Source organism: Puntigrus tetrazona, chromosome 16, assembly GCF_018831695.1.
Source record: "Puntigrus tetrazona isolate hp1 chromosome 16, ASM1883169v1, whole genome shotgun sequence".
Taxonomy (NCBI): Eukaryota; Metazoa; Chordata; class Actinopteri; order Cypriniformes; family Cyprinidae; genus Puntigrus; species Puntigrus tetrazona.
In genome coordinates this window covers 4,173,971-4,194,490 of record NC_056714.1, presented here as the reverse complement: position 1 = coordinate 4,194,490, position 20,520 = coordinate 4,173,971, and the positions used below count along the sequence as shown (strand labels likewise).

Below are 20,520 nucleotides of genomic sequence, written 5' to 3'. Positions count from 1 at the left end.
AAACTGTGTGTGTGTGTGTGTGTGTGTGTGTGTGAGTGTGTGTGTGTTTAAACCGGGATTTGTGAGCAAGTGAGGTCCTGTTTGAGCAAGTGAATGTGAAGGTTTCGCATGTTTATACGTCTGGAAAGGAAGGCCTCTGAAAGGATGCTGAGAGAAGACAGGTTTTTTGTTCTCCTGCTTGAATGATGACGGAGGAACTTGTGGAATTGTTCGTTTGGCCGTTTGTCCTCCTCTATGCACGGGGGTAAGTATGCACCCCAACCGCCACAACCGCCAGCTCTTTCTGGACTCATTCAAAGTTTCTCACTGAAACCAGCAGCTGCTTTGGATGCGGCCGGACAGTGATGCTATCAGAACCACTTGAATACCACTGAAAGTGGGGATTTGGATGTAATTAGGTCATTTCACTGTACTGTGAGTATTTATTTATATTGAATTAATACATGCATGTGATATATGTGGCTATGGACCACAAAACCAGTCATTAGAATCCTTTTTTAAATGCATGATCTAAACGCTGAATAAGTTTCCATTGATGGTTTGTTAGGATTGGACAATATTTGGCTGAGATACAACTATTTAACTGTTACTTTAGTTTAGATGTATTTTACATGATTGGAACATTATCTTTACTTAATATCCTAACGATTTTTGGCCTAAATGAAAAAATGTAAATTTTATTTTGACTCAACAATATATATATATATATATGTACTCCACAGGCTCACATATATTCATTGCTACTGCTAAATATATAATATAATTGTATATTTCCCTGCACATCAGTGCAACTAAAATACAGTATAGTAGTTATACAGTTTATTTATGTTATGCATTGTTATGCACTGTTAATTAGAGAAACCATTCTCATGATCAGGGCACAAATTTGCCTACACAGAGAACGTTGATTTATGACTATTCCGAAATCCATAAAAAGACATGAACACACCCCTCTTGCTGCTGCATATACGAGTTACTCCACCAGCAGAGCATGGCATGACACCAGTATACGCCGTCTGTCTGCCATATTGAGGTCAGATTAGGAAAGGGTATTGTCATGGAGCTCTCTGACAGTACCCACACCCATCGAGCATCTCTGCCACTTTCTTTCTTTGACATATCGTTCATTAGAATAAGGCAAGAATCTTTCCCATTTGAGTCAATTGTTTCAACTATATTAATCATCCTTTATGGATTGTTGATGCACAAAGCTGTCCATCACAGAGGTTAATCTAGCTCACCGGGGGTCAGTCTGTGACATGCCTCATAAATCAATATCAAGAGGCTACATGGGGTGGTCTTAAATCAACGAATACTTTAGGCTTTGGTTAAGAGGGCGGCTGCTTCAGATAAACCTTGATAAACAAGCAAAGGAAAATCAATCGGTATCGTTTATCTCAAGCTTTGGACAATTACGTTAATCTGTTCAGTCACCATCGCTCTGTATGTTTCGGTTTTGAGATCTTAGTTTGATGCTAAACCTTCTAGACTGACTGACATCGCTAGCTCATTTTTACACCAGTTACAACAGCACCAAGATAAACCAGCCTGGATATTATACTATACCCTAAACTAGTGTTTTGACGATCAGATGCGGAAAATAACAGCACCTCTATTGAAATGTTCAGCACTGAGGTGTGAAATGTTGTGTCAACTCTAACACCATAGAAACAGCCATTCCAGGTGTGATGATGCTTGCAAACCTTTATATTCAAATGGCAAAGCTTCACTGACTGTTTCAGCTTGTGTAATCCATCAAGCATGTAGGCTGGGAGTGAGATGTAATATAATTAAACTTGATTTGAGGAAGTGCATTTGTCGATGGTGATATTGTTCAGATTGATTACGTATTAGTGCTGTCAAATGATTAATCGCGATTAATCACATCCAAAATCAACGTTTTTGTTTGCATAACATATGTGTTTGTATACGTGTATATTTTTATGTATATATAAATACATGCACATGTATGTATATATTTATGGAAATGTGTACATTTTAAATATATTTATATATAACATATATATAATGATTTTATATTTACTGTATGTGTGTGCATTTGTATAGAATTATAATTATGCACAGTACACATACATATATTGTTTAAACAAAAAAAACCTTTGACAATTTTGAATGTGATTAAACACATAATCGTTTGACAGTACTGTTATATAGATTTTATAAGATGGAAACCAAATGAATGAAAATGTAATATTCACCAGTATATCTGCTGTAGTGTTGTAAAAACATGAACAATGAGTATAAATCAAGCAATTTCATAGAGATTCTTTAGATTAATCAGGGCATCCAACTCATCATTACAGTATTTCCTGTCACGTTTTAGCAATCTCAATTCACACATTATACAAGCTAATCCACTCTGCTAGAATGTGGGCTGATACCAAGTCTTCTGCTCCAGTGGTCTAGAAACACTGAGTCTGTCTGCTGTCTGGAGCCAGATCCCTCAGCACTCGCCATTAGCATGCAGTGAACCACAATGACCTGGACTGACCCAGATCACCTGTGCAATTAACATGCTCGCTTATCTGGATTCAACAGAGCTTTGTATTTCCTGGACAAACAAAACCATCAGCCCAAAGGTTAACATGTCATTTGCATTCTTTAAATATAAGATTTGCAAATTTAAGTTTAAATCATTTAGCTTTTTTTAATCCATAAGGAAAAAATAAATCAGAAATTAGATATGTCTCCTAGACAGGAATGATATTAAAATTGATTTAAAAGAGAATTTTCTTTGATTAGACCCCAGTAAGCTCACGTCTCCTGTAGTTTCAGAAGAAATCTCCACAAAATCACAAACTTTGCACAGATATTAGGAAATTCTGAGATTTCAGACACTATGCATTTCAGGGAAACCAGTCAGAGTACATCTGTCCATTAATTAAATCCAAAATAAAAATTTTTGTATATGTACTGTGTTTATTTAGCATATATTTTGAAAATATTTACAAGCATACAAATGTATATGTTTATATTATTATATTTAATATTATATATAAATATATTCAATATATAAACATATATACATGCATGTGTTTGGATATATAATAAATATACATAGTACATGCTCACATATTACGTAAACAAAAACTTTTATTTTAGATGTGATCAGTGTGTTTGACATCACTAAAGCAATCACTAAAGCTTCACTAAACAGGTGCTTATTCACTAAACACCTGCAATCTTAAGGCAGATTATGTCAGCACTGAAATAGCACTGCTTTTTTACTGCGCTATTGTAATCCACACAAAGCAGCCTGTAATCTTTTATTTTACTAATATACACATTTCCTATTCATCAGGACAGTAATTTAACCAGCAATGACCACTAAATTTCAACCACACACATACACCTTAAGTAAAAATATATATTTACAAAAGTCTTTCTAACATTAAATTCGGTGTGTGTCTACGTGTTCATCGCTGTCCCGCTCCTTAGGCATGCAGTCTGTGTTTCCCAGTAAACCGTGAACACGTGCACTAAAAAAAAACACTGTTCTTTCTTTTGTGGCAAAGAAATGAAGCAGCATTTCCATGCCTGTCATATCTGATCAGTAGCTAAATGGTTTCCCAGGGCCATCCCGCAGATAGTCTTGGCAGAGAACAGTGGCTATGGCTGCCAGGAGGAGCCGTGGGTATCCTGGAGGAGACTGCCCTCATAAACAGGCTTGTCACTTGCATTTGTATGGATAGTACTAGCAATTCTGTGTTCATATTGTACTTTTCCAGCAGTAATCTGGCCCCTCTTGGTCAGGACAGAGCCTCAGTCAAGTATTACCATCTCTACCGTATAAATAATGGCGGTGGTGTTTGTTGGCGTGAAAGTGGTAAAACACTCTCCTTTGTAGGACAGCAAGGAATCTAATTGAGATTTAAGCTTAGTGGTCTTTGTCAGAGCTGGATGAATGTCTTTTGAAGACTCCAGTGGAAACTGGAAACTATTGGGCTACTATTTCCTCAAAAGGGTATAGGTGTTTAAAGAGCGTCTTCTCACTTTGACCTTCCTTGTGTTGTAGGTAGTTTAGGTGATGCCTGTATGTATGGCAAAGAGACCCAATTAACCCGTGGATTGAAGAATCATGGGTAACCTCATTAGCAGACCTAGCTGTTTGGGACAAAAGTCCAAACAAGTTAAGTCAGAGGAAAGCGTCTTGAAAGAGTGCTACCAGCAACGGAGAGAATGGCCGCTCCCAGAGCCTCCTAGAGAAGAAACAAAGAAGGAAGATGAGGAAGAGGTTCTTCAACAAACTCCGACACCGGACAAGCAAAGGAGTTCCCCTGCTCCTACTGTCACCACTACCAGCACTCTGGACAATGCCTGGCGAAGCACTCCGTCCCCAGTAAAAACACCACGAAATGGGTCTTTGCCGAGAAGGTGTAATGTTCCAGAGTATAGAAGATCCTCTGAGTCAGTATGGATCTGTGGACAGGAGAGCCAGCCTCCAGAGAAGGGATTCTGGAAGTCCCTGGTCCTGGAAGCCTCTGAACACTCGAGAGGTTACTGAGGTCACAGAAGTGACAGAGACAATTGTTACCGAGATTGTAGAGGTGACAGAGTATCCTCCTGCAGGGAAAGGAGGTGACCCTATTGTTACTAGAACTGTTAGAGTCCTTACTGGAGCTGCTGAGGAACTTGCAGAGGTTACTCAATTTCATTTATTTTAATTTAATGTTTTTCTTTATATTTTTTTTACCATCACTACCATTTTCATTTAACTGATTTTGAAGTCAATGAGTCAACAATGATTAACCAATTTATTCTTTTTCCAATTTAAAATTGTTCCGATTCACAGCTGCAGAGTGACGGTCAATCAAGTTCAGACCAGGAATCAAGTCTGGATCAATGGAAGGTACAGTTCACTGATCTTTCCTTAACCTGTAACTTTTTAAGAAAACGTAATAGCATATGTCTGATCTTGTGTCAAGGATGGCAGAAGTGTTTTGGCTCTGAAAGATGAGTTCAGGGATCCGTTGAAATTCCAGCAATATCTGGAAACGCTACTGACGTGGGTCTGCGAGATTGAGGAGCTCACAGCTAATCAAAACCACCATCCTCAGAGTTTAAAGTGGTGAAAGCACAGCTGCAAGAACAGAAGGTATGTTAAAAACCCAGCTGTTGCTATATAAACAAACAAATAATATATTAATACATTATTATTCACATTAAGTATTGATAAAAGGCTATTTTAAACCCTTGTTATGTCATTTCTTACCCCATCTTTAAACTGAGAAGCATACTGTATAAGTTCATTCATTTAAGTTTTGAATGCCTTTGTGTATGATATGGGAATAGGTGGGGGAAAAGAAATTCACCTTTTTGAGATCTTTGTTAGCTTAGTGAGTAAGGTAAAACACACCTGAATGTCCACAATGATCTTCTGACACATGATACAAGTGTTTGGCTTAAGTACCACAAAGAGAGAACAAGGTGCATTATAAATCTTTTAGATTCTCATATGGAGAACCTCTATGACACCTCTATTTCTATTTCCTCATACAAAGCATCTTTGAAGACGCAAAAGAGGGTGTTCTATCAAGCCAGTTCCCAACATGTCCTCTAACTGTATTGGTCGTTTGTTGCTTTCCTGAAATACGACCCATAAGAGAGTCTACTAAAGTTGTGGTCCTATCAACAACAGCACATTTTCCTGCGTCAGGACTCCCACATAGGACATACTTATGTATCCTAGCTCATAGCTCCTCTGGAAGCTTCTTTACTCAAAGGAATTGAGATGTCCTTCAAGATACAGGTTCATGGACGAAAAAGCAAGGAAAATAAATAATAAGAAGCATCCCAAGATTGAGAACTACTTTCTTGCTGGTCCTTGCCCTTGGAGAAAGCATAATAAACATAATAGTTTTATTTGTTGTCATGCAGCTCTTACAGCGCCTCCTAGCGGACAGGAGACCCAGTATGGAGACCATGATGCAGGAGGGTCCAAACCTGGCAGAGGGGCTTCAGGGAAATGACAGTGAAAAGACCAAAGTGCAGCTTGCTCAGCTCAAGCTCAAGTGGGAGGCTCTACTTCAGGGTGCCAGCAGCAGGTCAGTCTAGTTAACACTTTGGTTCACAATTTGGTCCCAGGAAGACTCACTTAAATGGGGCTGTTTGGCAGAAATAAAAAAGCTAGCAGCAATCTTTTTTTACCTGATGCTTTTAATCTGACATTAGTAAAGGAACGTTTTGTTTTGACAATTCACAGACACATGATTCTGGAGGACATTTTGCCAAGAGCTCAGCTATTCCAGGAGAAGACAGACAGACTACAGCAATGGCTTATATCTGTGGATCAGGACTTAGCTGAGCTCCGTTCTGCAGAGAGAGGGATGCTCCATCTGCAAGAAGCCACAGGACAGGCAAAGGTCACCAAAACATTAGAAAAGGTTTTGTTTATCCATTAATAAATTTGTATACTACAAGATTTTAGTGCGGAATGAACTTGCCTTTCTCGATCAACTTTTAGGCAATCATGGAAGAGATAAAAGCTAAGAGTATCGACCTGGGGAAACTCCAACAATGTGCTCATGAGCTCATGGAAAATATTTCAGGTGGTGTTTCATCCTATTTTGAGCTATTTAAAACTTTAAGCCCACAAGGACAAGTTTCAAGCATGTTTCAATCTTTCTCATGCTTATCTAAAGAGGAGGAAACCCAGCTGGTGCAGGAGCGAGTAGACAGTCTGCGTATCCGGTACTCTGTGATGAGTCTGGGTAGTGCTGATGTCTTGCAGAGACTGGAACAGGCTTTGGAGGCATCTAGTCGATGTACCTCCAGTCAAGAAGACCTCCACCTGTGGCTTGGTAGAATAGAGAGAGCTGCTGGCTCCTGCTGCCCAGAATCAGGCTGTGGATGCAGTCTTGTGTTCTTCTGAGAGGCAGAAGGTAAGAGAAAGGTGGAGATATTGGATTGCTTGAAATGTACTGTATGTCACTTTGGACAAATACAGCTGCTAAATGCCTGCTTACCTATCAGCCTATTTGCATTTGATCAGCTGGAACAGGCCGTTGAGAAGGAGTTGTCTTGGTTTAGAGATACCTCCTGGCACTGGAAGAACTCAGAGCCATTAATCTGGAACCAGACATCATTGCATCCCAGCTCAATGAGCAAAAGTGAGATGCTGCACATTCACAATGATGTTCTTCGTGCATATACTAGAAATTCTGTAAAATTCTTCAGAATAATCTTTGTAATGTCTCTTTTTTTGTAGATACTTGCTGTAGAGATTCTGCAGCACAAATTTAACATTGAGAAAATGGTGAAGATTTTGGAACTTCTGCAGATGTACACTGAGGATGGGAAGACACTGACACTTGAGGTAAGCTAATATTCATTCTTTATACCTTTTTTATATATTGACATAAGAACTAAGATAATATCACTTTCTTTCCCTCCCCAAAGTCTTTCCCTAGACACTTTACAAGAGCAGTGCCAGGTCACTACTGCCACTAATTCCCAAGTCTTACTTCAACTGGAGCATGCTCAGTCGCTCTTGTCTCAGTTCTCAGAGGGCTTTGCTGAGGTGTTACCATGGTTACAGGAAACCAAAGCCCTTATTGGCCAGTTTACCTGAACAACATCAGCTATGAGGCTTTCCGAGAACAACAGGACCTCTTACAGGTACTTATAAACTTGCTTCTTCAGAGCTAGATATTAACAACAGATGCTATTTTTTTACTCCCATTTCATATAGTACAAGTTCAAACAAATTGAATCTTAAAAGTCATCACACTGTTCAATACATTAACTTTGTATTGTGATCATTGGTCTTAATTCATTGTTTTAGATAAACTAATACATATATCAATGTTTGACCATGTTGCTCCATAACTTCCAAATAGAGCATCAGGGAGTCCATAGCAGAGCATAAGCCTCTGATAGCACGGCTGATCATGTTGGCCCAGCGTCTATCCGACCTGAATGCAGTTCAGGGAGAGGAGTTCTGCCAGAAAGCCAGGGACACTGAAGAGCAACACCTTGCCATCAGAGATAGGGTTCGAGAAGCTGCTGGAGTACTGGAGGAGTCTCTGCCCGCTATACACAGGTAACACACGATTCGTATTTGCACATGCGCCTGGCCCTAATTTAACTTCTGGTCTGTATTTATCGGTGTGGTTAATGCTGCCAGCAACAAATGCAGCTAATGATGAGCAATACAAGTTGGTCTCTCAGATTATTGTGCTGTAGGATGTGTTCAATACAATTATTTATTTGTGGCGACCTGCCACAATATCAAAACTGACCAATTTTTTAAAAGGCTTTGTTAAATAAACATGTGCACATAATGCAGGTTTAAAAATCAAACCAAGGCATTTCTATATCATTGTATTTCTGAAGGAAGACTGTCTTTAGAAAATTTAATTTGAATTTTATTTTGCATGTTTGTAAGCTCAGCGTTTGTAAGCTCATAGCTGCTTTGTCTACAGCCCTTACAAGGGAAACCTCTATTTCTCACACTTAAAGCACGTCCTGCTGGCAGAGAATGAATTAGCATTTTTAATAAATCTGTCTGATTTACGTGGCAAACATATTTTGCTTGTTATCAAGTAAAAAATCTACTCTAGAAGGATTTAACTGTTGTTACTGATACTATTGCGATGTCTACCTGAAGTTAAGTTAGGGACACAAAAGCATGCATGCAAAGTAACGTTTGTTTATGCTGTTGTCCAGTTGTAGAATTGTAGTTTGAATACTGTAAAAACTGATGTGTTTTAAAGGCCTCTTGGTCTACATGACTGTTGGAGAAGTTGCATGGGAAAGAATGGGATTTTGGCTCATGGAATCCTTTGGCTCTTTTGGCATCCACAGTGATAATAAATTTCAGCTACATGGCCTTCAACATGTTTTTAGATAAAAAAAGAGGCAAATACAACAAATAGTCACTTTGTGATATGTTTCTACATAGTCTGCCACCCTTACAAAAGAACAAGAGACCATTTCATGAGGTGAAGAGTTAGGGAGTATTGGGAGGAGAACATCTGCAATAAGGATGAGCTGTGAGTAAGTCAGATGTTCTGCACAGGTCTCAGATTTGTCTTTTTGCAGTAAAGTCCAGTTTTGACTTCTTGAACTGTGCCTCGTCAGCATCCTTTTGCAAGACAGAGAAGCGTTTTCTCCATAACACATACTGGAGAATCCAGCAACAATGGATTCTTATGCTTAAATCTGGTTTGCCATGGTCTGTAGCTATAAATCAGAGGTCGAAAAAGTTAGTTTGATGAATTCCCCAACTACAATGTATATGCTGAGACTAGTTTACTGTACACTTGTTTAAAAGAATGTTTAAAAGATTAACCTGTTATTAAAAGCTTTTTCATAACTTACAGTATATCAGTTTTACATTGCTAAAGTAGTATAGAAAGACAAAATCTCCACATTTTAGCTGCATAAATACAAGCTCACTTTTGAAACTCTGTATGTCCATGTCAGCTTAATGAGAGGATTACACTGATTGGAGAGAGACTGGAGCGTCTGTGTAGTCACCTGCAGGCCTCAATGGCTCTTCAAGGCCTCACCCCACGAATACAGGAGCAGCTACAGGACAACAAGCACACATTGTCTGAGCTCTCAAAAATGGATCTGGACCTTGGCAGTGTGAGGACACAGGCTCAGGAGCTCCTGACCAACACAGGGGCTCTTGGGGACAGTTCCATTTGCACAGGTACCTTAAACAGGAACTGCATACATCTTTGAGCACATACAGCTTTATATCCTAAAACTTTTGATAAACACTTTTGTTTCATAACACTGGTCAGTCTGTCATGATCTTGGTAATTTCAGCTATTAAAGACCGGGTTTGCAGTCTAACAAGCCGCTGGGAGGAGGCTCAAAGGCAAGCTCAGGAGAGGGAGAAGTGGCTTCTCAATCTTCTAGATTTGGCAGTCAGGTTCTGGAATGATGTGAGTTACATGACATCTGGACTTAATGACGCCCAGCAAGCTGTTCTGGACCTCAACTCTAGTCGATCAGATTCAGAGACCATTCGACAGAGCTTGGAGACCATGCAGGTAGGCTACAAAAAATGATACTGTGGCCAGTGCTTCTCTGCTCTATGCTGATCCAGGCTGGCTCTTGCTGGTGTAGTGTTGATCTAGCTGGTAAACCAGAAATGCTGGAGAAGCTGGTTGACCTATGTAATATTGTTATATATATTGTTATGTATATTGTTATGTTATATATATATATATATATATATTTCATTTTAGCAGCTTTTAGAAGGACCAGCGTCCAGAACTGTGCTCATTACTTGGCTTTGTTCTTTCAACGGGGTTATTTAAGGATATTTCCTCATTGCTTTTTGAAAGTTTTGAATCAATGCAAAGCCTCATACCATCCAAACTCTCTTATGCTTCCTTCTCAGACATTGAGGGAGGATATTGATTCTCTGCAAGGTGACCTGGACACACTAGGAATTCTGGGAATGGAACTCATGTCAGCTTGTGGTGACACAGACAAGCCAGAGGTCACCAAATGTTTGGATGAGGTTTGTATTTAAAACTAAATTGTGACTAATTCTTGCAGTCATTGTGTAGTCATTTGTTGACATCTCACTATCCAGCTGTTTGTTTTCTGCAGCTTTATGGCACATGGAACAATCTCAGTAAGATTTGGACAGAGTGCAACAGTAAGTTAGAAGAATGTCTACGAGTGGCGCTCCATTATAAGGACAGTATGCAGGTGAGTTAGCAGCAAGAAACAAGTTTCAATTCCTTTAACTTTCTATTCCTAATCTAGGTTGACCTAAATTTTCCAGAATAGACATGCTCTGAAACTGTTTTCTATAATTTCCAGGGTTTAGATTTATTTTCATTTATTTGATGTTCTTTTTACTGACCTCATAAATTTTATGCATGCATGAAACAATAGTAAAACCAAGACATTTATAATAGCAGTTTAGAAAAAGCATGTAATGTCACCCTTCCTAATAAAGTTTGTACCTACTGTAGAAACTTCCAAACACAATCACAAAGAATGGTCTATTTGTTACTTTTTCTGTCTTGTCTCATCAAGTGGTGCTGGTAGTCTACAGTTATAGTATTTCAGTTTTCATGCCTCCATGTGGTTGTAGCGATGAGTCTCTAACAGACTGGCCAACTTCCTGCCAATTGGCAGGACTTTTGGATGCCCTTCTAGAGAGACCAATGTTCGCTATATAAAATTTGGATTAAAGTCAGCATATTTCAGTGAATCCTCTTCTTGGTTGTGCTGACTTCATGAGACAATAGAAGAAACTGACAATGTGCACTTATGAATATTCATATACTGTAGAGTAGTTCAGGAGAACAAAGCATAAGCAAATCTATAAATACGTATGACCTTCTCTTGAAGGGACTCTTTGAGTGGCTGAAGTCTGCAGAGCTGAAATCCACCAAGGAGTTCTCAGTGGGATCTGACCTGGGATCAGTTAAAGAGCAGCTATGTGACCTGAAGGTAAGACCACGCAAACATACCTTGAGAACCCGAAAAATGTATCACAAACAAATCTGTGGTGATGCCATTGCCTCTCTTTTCAGGAATTTAAGCGAGAGCTCTATCAGAAGAAGATCGAGATTGAAAGTCTCAACCATCGCTTTGTGTGCCGTCTTTCCCCGGGCACTGAGCGGCCTGGGTCCATTTCTCCACTGTGTGACTTCCGGCAGCGATGGGACAATCTGGAGTCAGAGACTGTCAGCAGACAGGTAAAATCTCTGCTAAATTAAAATATAAATAACATTTTATCATAATGGTGCTTCACAGAGAGCACTGTGTTTTCGAGCAGCACCAGCTGGAGTGTGCACTGCTGGGCTTGGGTCAGTTCCAGAACACTCTTGATGAGCTGCACGCCTGGCTCGCCCACACGGCTGACCTACTGCAGGCCTCTCAGCCAATCAGCATTGACCTGCAAACCTGTGAGATAGAGCTAGCCAAGCACAAGGTACAAACACACACTACAAGTTGTCCATGGCATGTTTGCGTATGCACATTCTTGGCCATGACGTGTCCTCACTTTCGCAGTGATTTTTGCTAATTTCAAATGAAACACTACTGTACAGCTTACTGAATGCTGCATAGATCTACTGTATCCCAACTCACAAGTTATGCTAGAATTTTATAACCTAACGTTCTATAAAGGTTCTCTCAGAGTTATGAACAGTGTGACACATCTAAAAACTCATGGAATGTTGTTTCATTTCAGAAACATTTTAGTCGGATGTTCTAGCATTTTTTTTTTATATACTATAAGTAAGAAAAAAGATAATTTTTTAAGGAAAGGTTGCAAAGAAATTATTTTAGCTACATTTAAATAAAAAGAATGTTGAACTAAATTAGTTTATTTAAATGTAGCTAAAATAAGTAGATTACAACCACTTAAAAACATTTAATAAATTCAATAACACAAAATTTTCAGTGTACTTGTTGAAAAAAATCTAAAATGTTTGCATGTTTCCTTTTAATGTTCATATAAAAATAAAAGTTTTAAAACATAATTAAATTACTACCTTATCACTAACTGTTATAAACATCATTAAACATATTTTTGCTTTAAAAAATAGTATGGGCAATGTAAAACATGTTCCTGAATGAACCATAGACCTTACCCTAGCCCTACACTCTTAAAAAAAGGTGATTCATGGTGCCATAGAAGAACCTTTTTGTCTAAATTGTTCTGTTTCACAAAAAGTGCTTTATGGCAAAAGAAGGTTCTTCAGATTACGTGATGTTTTATAAACAATTCTCTGGAAGAACACAAACAGATAACTTACATGGTTGGAACATCATTATGTGATTACATCCTCATCCAATCAGAACAAGAGAAATCCTATAAATTATTCAGATTGTCCCACCAAAAGCATGCAACCCTTGTTGAAATCTTAAATCTGACATGTCCTTCATGCCTCGCTTGGGATTAGTGAACTATAATGTTGAACTTGAAGTCGTGCTGACTCTAACCGCATCAGTTTTTACACAGACTGTATTGACAGTACTGTATACTGGCTGCTGCTTTTAAAACAGAAGCGGTCGTTGTCGTGTGTCTTTAGGTTTTGCGGAATGATGTGATGTCACATGTCCAGACGGTAGACTCTCTGAACCAGGCCGGCAGAAACCTGATGGAGTCTGGGGCAGGAGACAGCTCACATGTCCTGCAGACTCGTCTGGAACAGCTGAACGAACACTGGGAATTTGTGCGCTGTGAGACAGGCGCAGACAGCTAGAGCTGGAGAATAACCTCAGTCAGGTGACCACAAACACCAGAGAACACGCCAGATTACAGAATTCATGAAAACAGAATGGTTTTAGTTGGTCTCATTATAGAGATATAATCCATAACCCTTGTGCTGTGCTGAGTATTATTTGGTGCTCAGTCAAAAATGACTGGCATTTGCTTTTAAATATTTTATTATGCTATATTATCACTCAAACTTAGTTCCAAAATGAAGTAAAACCTGTGACAAAAGGATTCAAATGAATATTTGGCAGAACGCAGCATAGTGAGATATTTAAAAGGAACACCTAACATTAACCAATTTCTTTGAGAGTGAAGTTGTGCTTGAACTAATTCACTGAGTCCAATGCAATAACATACAGTAGCTGAAAAAATAAATTCCTCTCCAGGTCAAAAGTTGCATTGAGTGATTTATTCATGATCTGATTACAGCTGTTCTAGAGTCAAAATGAGTCTCCAGTCAAATGGGTCATGAAATGAGAAATCAAATAATTTTTTATATTTACATGTGAGAGGATTCAATGAAATGCAATAGAAATTTGTATGTGTGTGTGTGTGTGTGTGTGTGTGTGTCATAAACCCTTATAACTGGATTGCAGGTTCAGGACGTAACCATGGAGATCCAGGATCTCCTGCAGTGGCTGGAGCACACAGACCTGAGGCTGTCGTCCAGTAAGACGGTGTGGGGAATGCCAGACTCTGCCAATGAAAGACTGAATGCTCATTTGGTAAGGAGAACTCGAATGCTGAGTGCTGAACGTGGAGACTTAACCCTGCAAGCTGTGTTTAGAAAACTTGATCCTACACTGAAGTCTCGTTTCTGTATCTTGCAGGAGTTGTGTAATGAGATGGATTCCAAAATGCTGCGCTACACACAAATGTGCGCAACGCCATCCACAGGATGCTGGAGGGCAGAGAAGTGTCCCGGGGCTCCAGCACAGAGCACAGCTTATGCATACTGGAGCAGAAGTGGAGCGCTGTCTATGCTAAAATGCAAGAAAGAAAGGTGATATTCTGCATAATTATAGCCATCTACAGGCTCATGCCAAAGGAATAAATAATATTAAAAGGTATCACTTTTGACATTAACATTTACTGAATGCTTGGTTAAACTTAATTTTGATAGTCTAGTTTGCACATTCTATAAGTATAATAACTATAAGTAACTTTGTAACTACATCAATTAATTTATTTCAGTTAAATCTGTCACTATAATGTACCTGTTTTTTAGGCAAAGTTAACAGAGGGACTTGGTCTTGCAAAAGAGTTTAACAGTAATGTCCAGGACCTGCTGACCAAAATGGCCAAGTGTGAGGAGACTATAAACACTCTGCCTGCTCCCAGCTTCATCCTGGACACCGTCTGCTCTCAGCTTCAGGAGCACAGGGTATGTGTGTGTGTGTGTGTGTGTGCGCGCGCTGCGGTGAGCGTCTGTGTGATTCAGTCCTGTGGTCTCTAGGTGCTGATAGGTGAGGTGCAGTCTTATGGGGAGAGGAAGACGAGTGTGGAAACCGCTGCCATGCGTCTGACAGAGCTCAGCAGGAAGGAAGACTGCGATGTGGTCCAGAACTTGATCATGACCGTCCAGGACAGATACAAGAAACTCCTCCAGCACACCACAGACAGGGGGAAAACACTCGAGGACATCAAAAGACAAGCTAAACAGGTATTGACTTCGCATAAGAGCTAAAACACTGACAGAAAGACCTTTTTTCTTAGGAAATCATTTGGCAAATACTAAGCTTCTGTGCTTTTCTCCTCCACAGTTCAATGAGTCATGGCACCTACTGGTGGACTGGATGACGGAGGTCGAACAGACACTGGATACACACAAAGAGATTGCAGTGTCACAGGAAGAGATCAAACAGCAGCTCACTGAACAAAGGTACTTCACATCTCAGGACTCGCAACAATGGTCTGCTGGCCAGTGTCAGAGAGTTTCGGAGTCAGGTGACAGTTTGGTCTTTAGGCCAGTGCTACACTGACACTGATAATAATAATAATTTATGGCAAACTTTGGTATTCTTTGATATTTTACATGGTGTAGGATTGAAAATGAATTAGGAACTCATCAGTGTATCAGCCAATAATCGATGTCAACCAGTAAAAGCAATTATTTGATCTATCAGCCTTCAGGGTCTAGTTAAAGCAATAACGCATTATCATATTAATAGTTGCTCAATCAGCGTCCCAACTAAAAGAAAATATCAGATAACAGTGTCACTTCTCAACAGGCATAGGACATCAATATAACGTCAGGTTGATGTTGCATTTTGGTTGAGAATGAAAATTGGGTTTAATTCAGTATTTGACACCAATTTGACATTGACTTAATGTTTGATTTTGGTTACACAAGCTAAAAACAACAAATATCAATGTCAGCTGACAGTGTAATAATTTATTAATTTTAACCTCTAAAATTAAAAGGAATTAGAGAGAATTAGAGAGAGAATGGATACAAACTCTCAAACTGTCAGAACTGTAAGATATAAACGTAACCTTGCAAATGTAAGAAAATATATCCAAGCTGTGAAATAAAAAGTTGCAGTAACCTTTTGTAAAAAATAATAAAAATTGAAATATCCAAAAAATAAAAATAAAATAAATCAAGATGTAAACTAACAGATACCTAAGATGTTATTTCTGATGATGGCACATTCAAATTTGCTGTAAAACTTCTCAGTACAGTAAAACAAAACGTATAAACCACACTGGAAATTTCACCACAGAAGCAGTCAGTTGAGTCAGTTCATTTATAAGGTGAATTTATGTTTTCAGGAGTTCCAGAAACTGCTCCGCTCAAAGCGGCCGATGTACGAGGCCTGTCTGAAGAGTGGCCGCTCGCTGCAGGAGAAAGCTCAGAGTTCTCAAGACATGCAGCACCTGGAGAACATGGTGTCTGAGCTCAGAGACTCATGGGACACCATCAGCGGCAAATCCAGCGAGAGGTGAGGCTATGGGAGCTTTGTAGTTTTTAATCAGCTGAACAACTACTTAAACCCAAATGGATACCTGGACAATTTTTAATTTGTTTTCTGACTGCATCACAGCACAGAGACAGCGCTCATAAAGATAATAAATTAGATTTGCCTTAATTCAAATAGTTCAGGTTATATTTAGAAGGGAGAGGTTATTATGTGAGTTTAGGAGAGCATAAGTCTAAGTGGAGGTCCATGACATGCGGAGTCCCACAAGGCTCAGTTCTAGCACCGCTCCTGTTTAGCCTAAGTCATATAATGAGAAAGAACCAAACTGCCTATCACAGCTATGTAGTTGACACCCAGCTTTACCAAGCCTTATCTCCAAATGACTACATCCCAATTGATTCCCTCTGCCAATGCACTGATGAAATTAACAGTTGGATGTACCAAAACGTAGGACCTAAATACATTGCATATATGCTCACTGAATATAAACAGACCACTGAATTCATTAGGATCGAGTCAGTTAGAAATACCAAGGGTTCTCACAAAACAGGGGAAGTCTGCTTTAGCTATTATGCTGCTTGCAGTTGAAACCAGAAGAGATCAGACGTGCTAACACATTCACATTTAAATCCAGACTCAAAGCCCATCTGTTTAGCTGTGCATCTGTGTTGTGATTGTCATTTTGTGATTTTATTTTAGCTCTAACTGCTTTTTTGTCCCAAGGCAACACAAGCTGGAAGAGGCTCTGCTGTTTTCAGGCAGATTCACTGACGCTCTGCAGGCTCTTAATGATTGGCTGTACAGAGCCGAGCCACAGCTGGCTGAAGATGTGCCTGTCTGCGGTGAAAAAGACCTGATCAACAATCTGATTGACAAGCACAAGGTACAGCACGTCTCAGGATATACAAACTCAGAGTGTTATAGTGTGCTACAGGTGAGCTCTGTACTCCTCTGACGCACAGGTGTTCCAGCGGGAGCTGGGGAAGCGTGCCAGCTGTATCCGCACGCTGAAGCGCTCGGTCAGGGATCTGACTCGTAGCAGCACGGCCGATGCTCACTGGCTGCAGGAGCAGATGGAGGAGCTGGAGGGCCGCTGGGAGTCCGTGTGCAAGCTCTCGGTGTCCAGACAGACTCGACTAGAGGCCGCGCTGCAACAGGTACTAGCACACATCGCTGATAATGACAGGACCTTCATTCACAAGTTTACAAGTATTAGTTGGCATTTGTAGATGGTGCGGAGGAATGTGTTTACCGACAGTGGTTTCTGGTCCCATTCAGTAATGTCAATGACAGAATCATGAGTGATGAGTGTCGTATGAGGGCGTGAGACCATGGGCATCCAACAGAGATGTTGGGCTTTCTCCCTTACACTGAGATTTCTCCAGTTTCTCTGAATCTTTTGATGATGTTATGCACTATAGATGTTGAGATTTGCCAAGCCTTTGCGGTCTGACCTTGAACGTTGATAGCCTCTGACTATCTGTACTTCTGAGAGACTCTGCCTTTCTAAGACCCTTTTGTAGCAAATTATGTTACAGACCTGATTAAGTAGTTGCTAGATGTTCTCCAAGCTGAATCTTTTCCAAATTCCTTTGTTGCCACCATGCCAACTTTTTTGTTGCAGGCATCAAATTTGAAATGAGCTCATTTAGTGGATAAAAGTGTAAAATTTCTCAGTTTAAACATTCGCACGTGAAAGTCTTTTAGTTTACATTTTATTTAAATTTAATAACAGCCCAACATTTGGGTTGTACATTCACACATATTTGATATTCACAACATATTTGTTCTCAGGCAGAAGAGTTTGATGGAATGGTTCACTCGTTTCTGGATCATCTTTCTGATGTTGAGAGGGTCCTAAAGTATGGAGTGCTGCCTGAGGAAGAGCAGGCTCTTCTGGCATTTCGTAGCTGTCATCAGGTAAGGTGGATATGGACTCATTTATTATTCCAGAGATTGGTATCTTATTACTTCATGGTCTTTGTGATCTGCAGGAGTCGATGAGTTTTTTAAACGCTCAGCAGACAGCACTTGAGAACATTCGCAAACTGGGTGAGGAGATTCTGTCGTCCTGCCATCCAGACTCGGTCATCACCATCAAATCATGGATCAGCATCACAAAGACTCGCTATGAAGAGGTGAGTCCAGTTAGACTATGATCACTAGATGTTAATCAGTTGAAATCTGTTGAGAGTTGTGGTTGAACAGAACCATCAGGCTCTGGAAGTCTCACTCATTTTCTTCTATAAAGGCATGGTAATTGAAGTGATGGAATCAACACAATGATGAATATCTTGTCACGTAAATGAAAAGATGTTTATAACAGTACTTCAGATAAAAATCAGTCACTAGTAAGATGATAGTTTAATTATCAACACATATAATGCAATGCAACACAATGAGAAATGAGCAAAATAAAATTTTTTAAAAAACCTGTTGATCATATTTGAGACTCCCTTAAAAAAAAAATAAACGTGTAGATAATAAAGTAAAGCTGAGCTGCTTTAGAGCTGAATACAGAATAATGGTATATGTGTGATTTGACGGCTCAGGTCCAGACGTGGGCGAAGCAGCAGGCCGAGAGGATCCAGAGCACACTGTCTGCTCTCGAGGCAGAGAGAGAGGAGATACAGAGATTACTGGACTGGATCTCCTCTGCTGAAGAGTCTCTCAATCTGAAGGAGCAGGAGCCGCTGCCTGAAGACCTAGAGCTCACTGCAGAGCTCATCACTCAGCACACGGTAATAATAGCCAATCTATTCACATTCAACAATTCTGTCCTAATTTACTCACTTACTTTCTTCTGCTGTAAAAATGCAATTTTGAAACAACATAAAGCTGAGTAAATGATGACAGAATTTTCATTTCTGAATGAACTGTCCCTTTAAGAATATACTGCAATGTCCTGACAAGTTTTCATAAGGTTTGACATCTGTGTATCTATTTCAAAAACCCTTTATAAAATCAGCAAAAAAAATCAACCAGTTTTTATCCTGAAGGTCCTGTCAAGTTTTTTTTTTTTTTTACTTTAAAAATCAGAAAATTAATATTGATACACAAAATATCGGATGCATATGTGCATCACAGTTATTATTTGACTAAAACTATATAAAACTGTTTTGCTATTTTTTTTCTTGAAATATAATAAATGTTCACTAAAATAAAATAAAAAGTATCTTGTTTAATTTCAGCTAACTGCCTAAGACTTATTTTTCCGTTTAGCTTAAAATAACTAAATAAACTAGTTATAAAACGACTAAAGCTATATCAATAACAACTATATAGACATATTAAAATGAAAATGGAACATTAACATGAAGACATAGACACAACATTTTTAAGCCATTGTTGTTACACATAATTACTATGGTATTAGCACAAAATGATTCATAACTGCATGCAATAACCTTAAATTTATACTAAGCCCTATAGTAAATACTTGGTTAATGCTTAGTTAGTACTTAAAAAATCTGAGCAGATCTGCCTCTAAAAAAACTAAACCACGATGAAGGTCAAGAAATGTTACTGTTTCCTTTTTAAGGATTTCATGAATGAGATCAAAGGGAAGGTACCTGAAATAGAAAACACTACAAAATCCTGTAAACACAAGCTGGTTCCCAAGCAGCAGCAGTTTTCCCGAGCCGCAAAGCACCAGCAAGTGAGTAAAGCATCGTGATTGGTTGCTATGATTATTGTGTGCATGTATTCAGCTGTAATCTCCGTTGACTGTATTAACACAAAGGGAGGAGAGGCACAGCAAAGCCCCCGCCGTCAGTGCCTCTTCCGCTGGAGAAGCTGGACCCTCAGACGCCCATGATGATTCAGCTGGTGAGTCAATGGAGGAAACTCTGGCTCCTGGCTCATGGCAGACAGAGCAGACTAGAGGAGCATCTGCAGAAGCTGAAAGAGGTGATCATGACTTTTATAAAACAACCACTTTATGTCTGAATCCGTATGGCTGTTTAAGAATCTCTTTGGCACATGCAGCTGGAGGAGTTTGCAAATTTTGACTTCAACATCTGGCGAAAAAGATACATGCAGTGGATAAGTCACCTCAAATCCCGGATACTGGATGTTTTCCGTAGCATTGATCGAGACCAGGATGGACGAATCACTCACAAGGAGTTCATCGACAGCGTTCTGGCCTCTAGTGAGCATTAAAACTCTTGGTTGCTGATTTTTAGCTCTTTCAAGATATTAATCGCGATTAACCAAAGTATATATATTTTTTCATACTATATGTGTTTACTGTGTAAATATATATAAAAGATAAACACTAACAGCATATTTTGCTGTATGTATTTAGTATTTACATGTATATGTTTGTAGTAATTATATCATATATAAATAATATGAAATAAACTGTATAAA

At 39.3% G+C, this 20,520-nt stretch overlaps 1 long non-coding RNA gene across 1 annotated transcript; it reads left to right on the top strand.

The window, feature by feature from the left end:
* The first annotated feature begins 13,197 nt into the window (after positions 1–13,197).
* On the top strand, positions 13,198–14,084 carry LOC122360497. Its single transcript, XR_006252809.1, has 3 exons — positions 13,198–13,234; positions 13,822–13,950; positions 14,056–14,084. It is a non-coding gene; the product is annotated as an uncharacterized LOC122360497 (long non-coding RNA).
* The last annotated feature ends 6,436 nt before the right edge of the window (positions 14,085–20,520 follow it).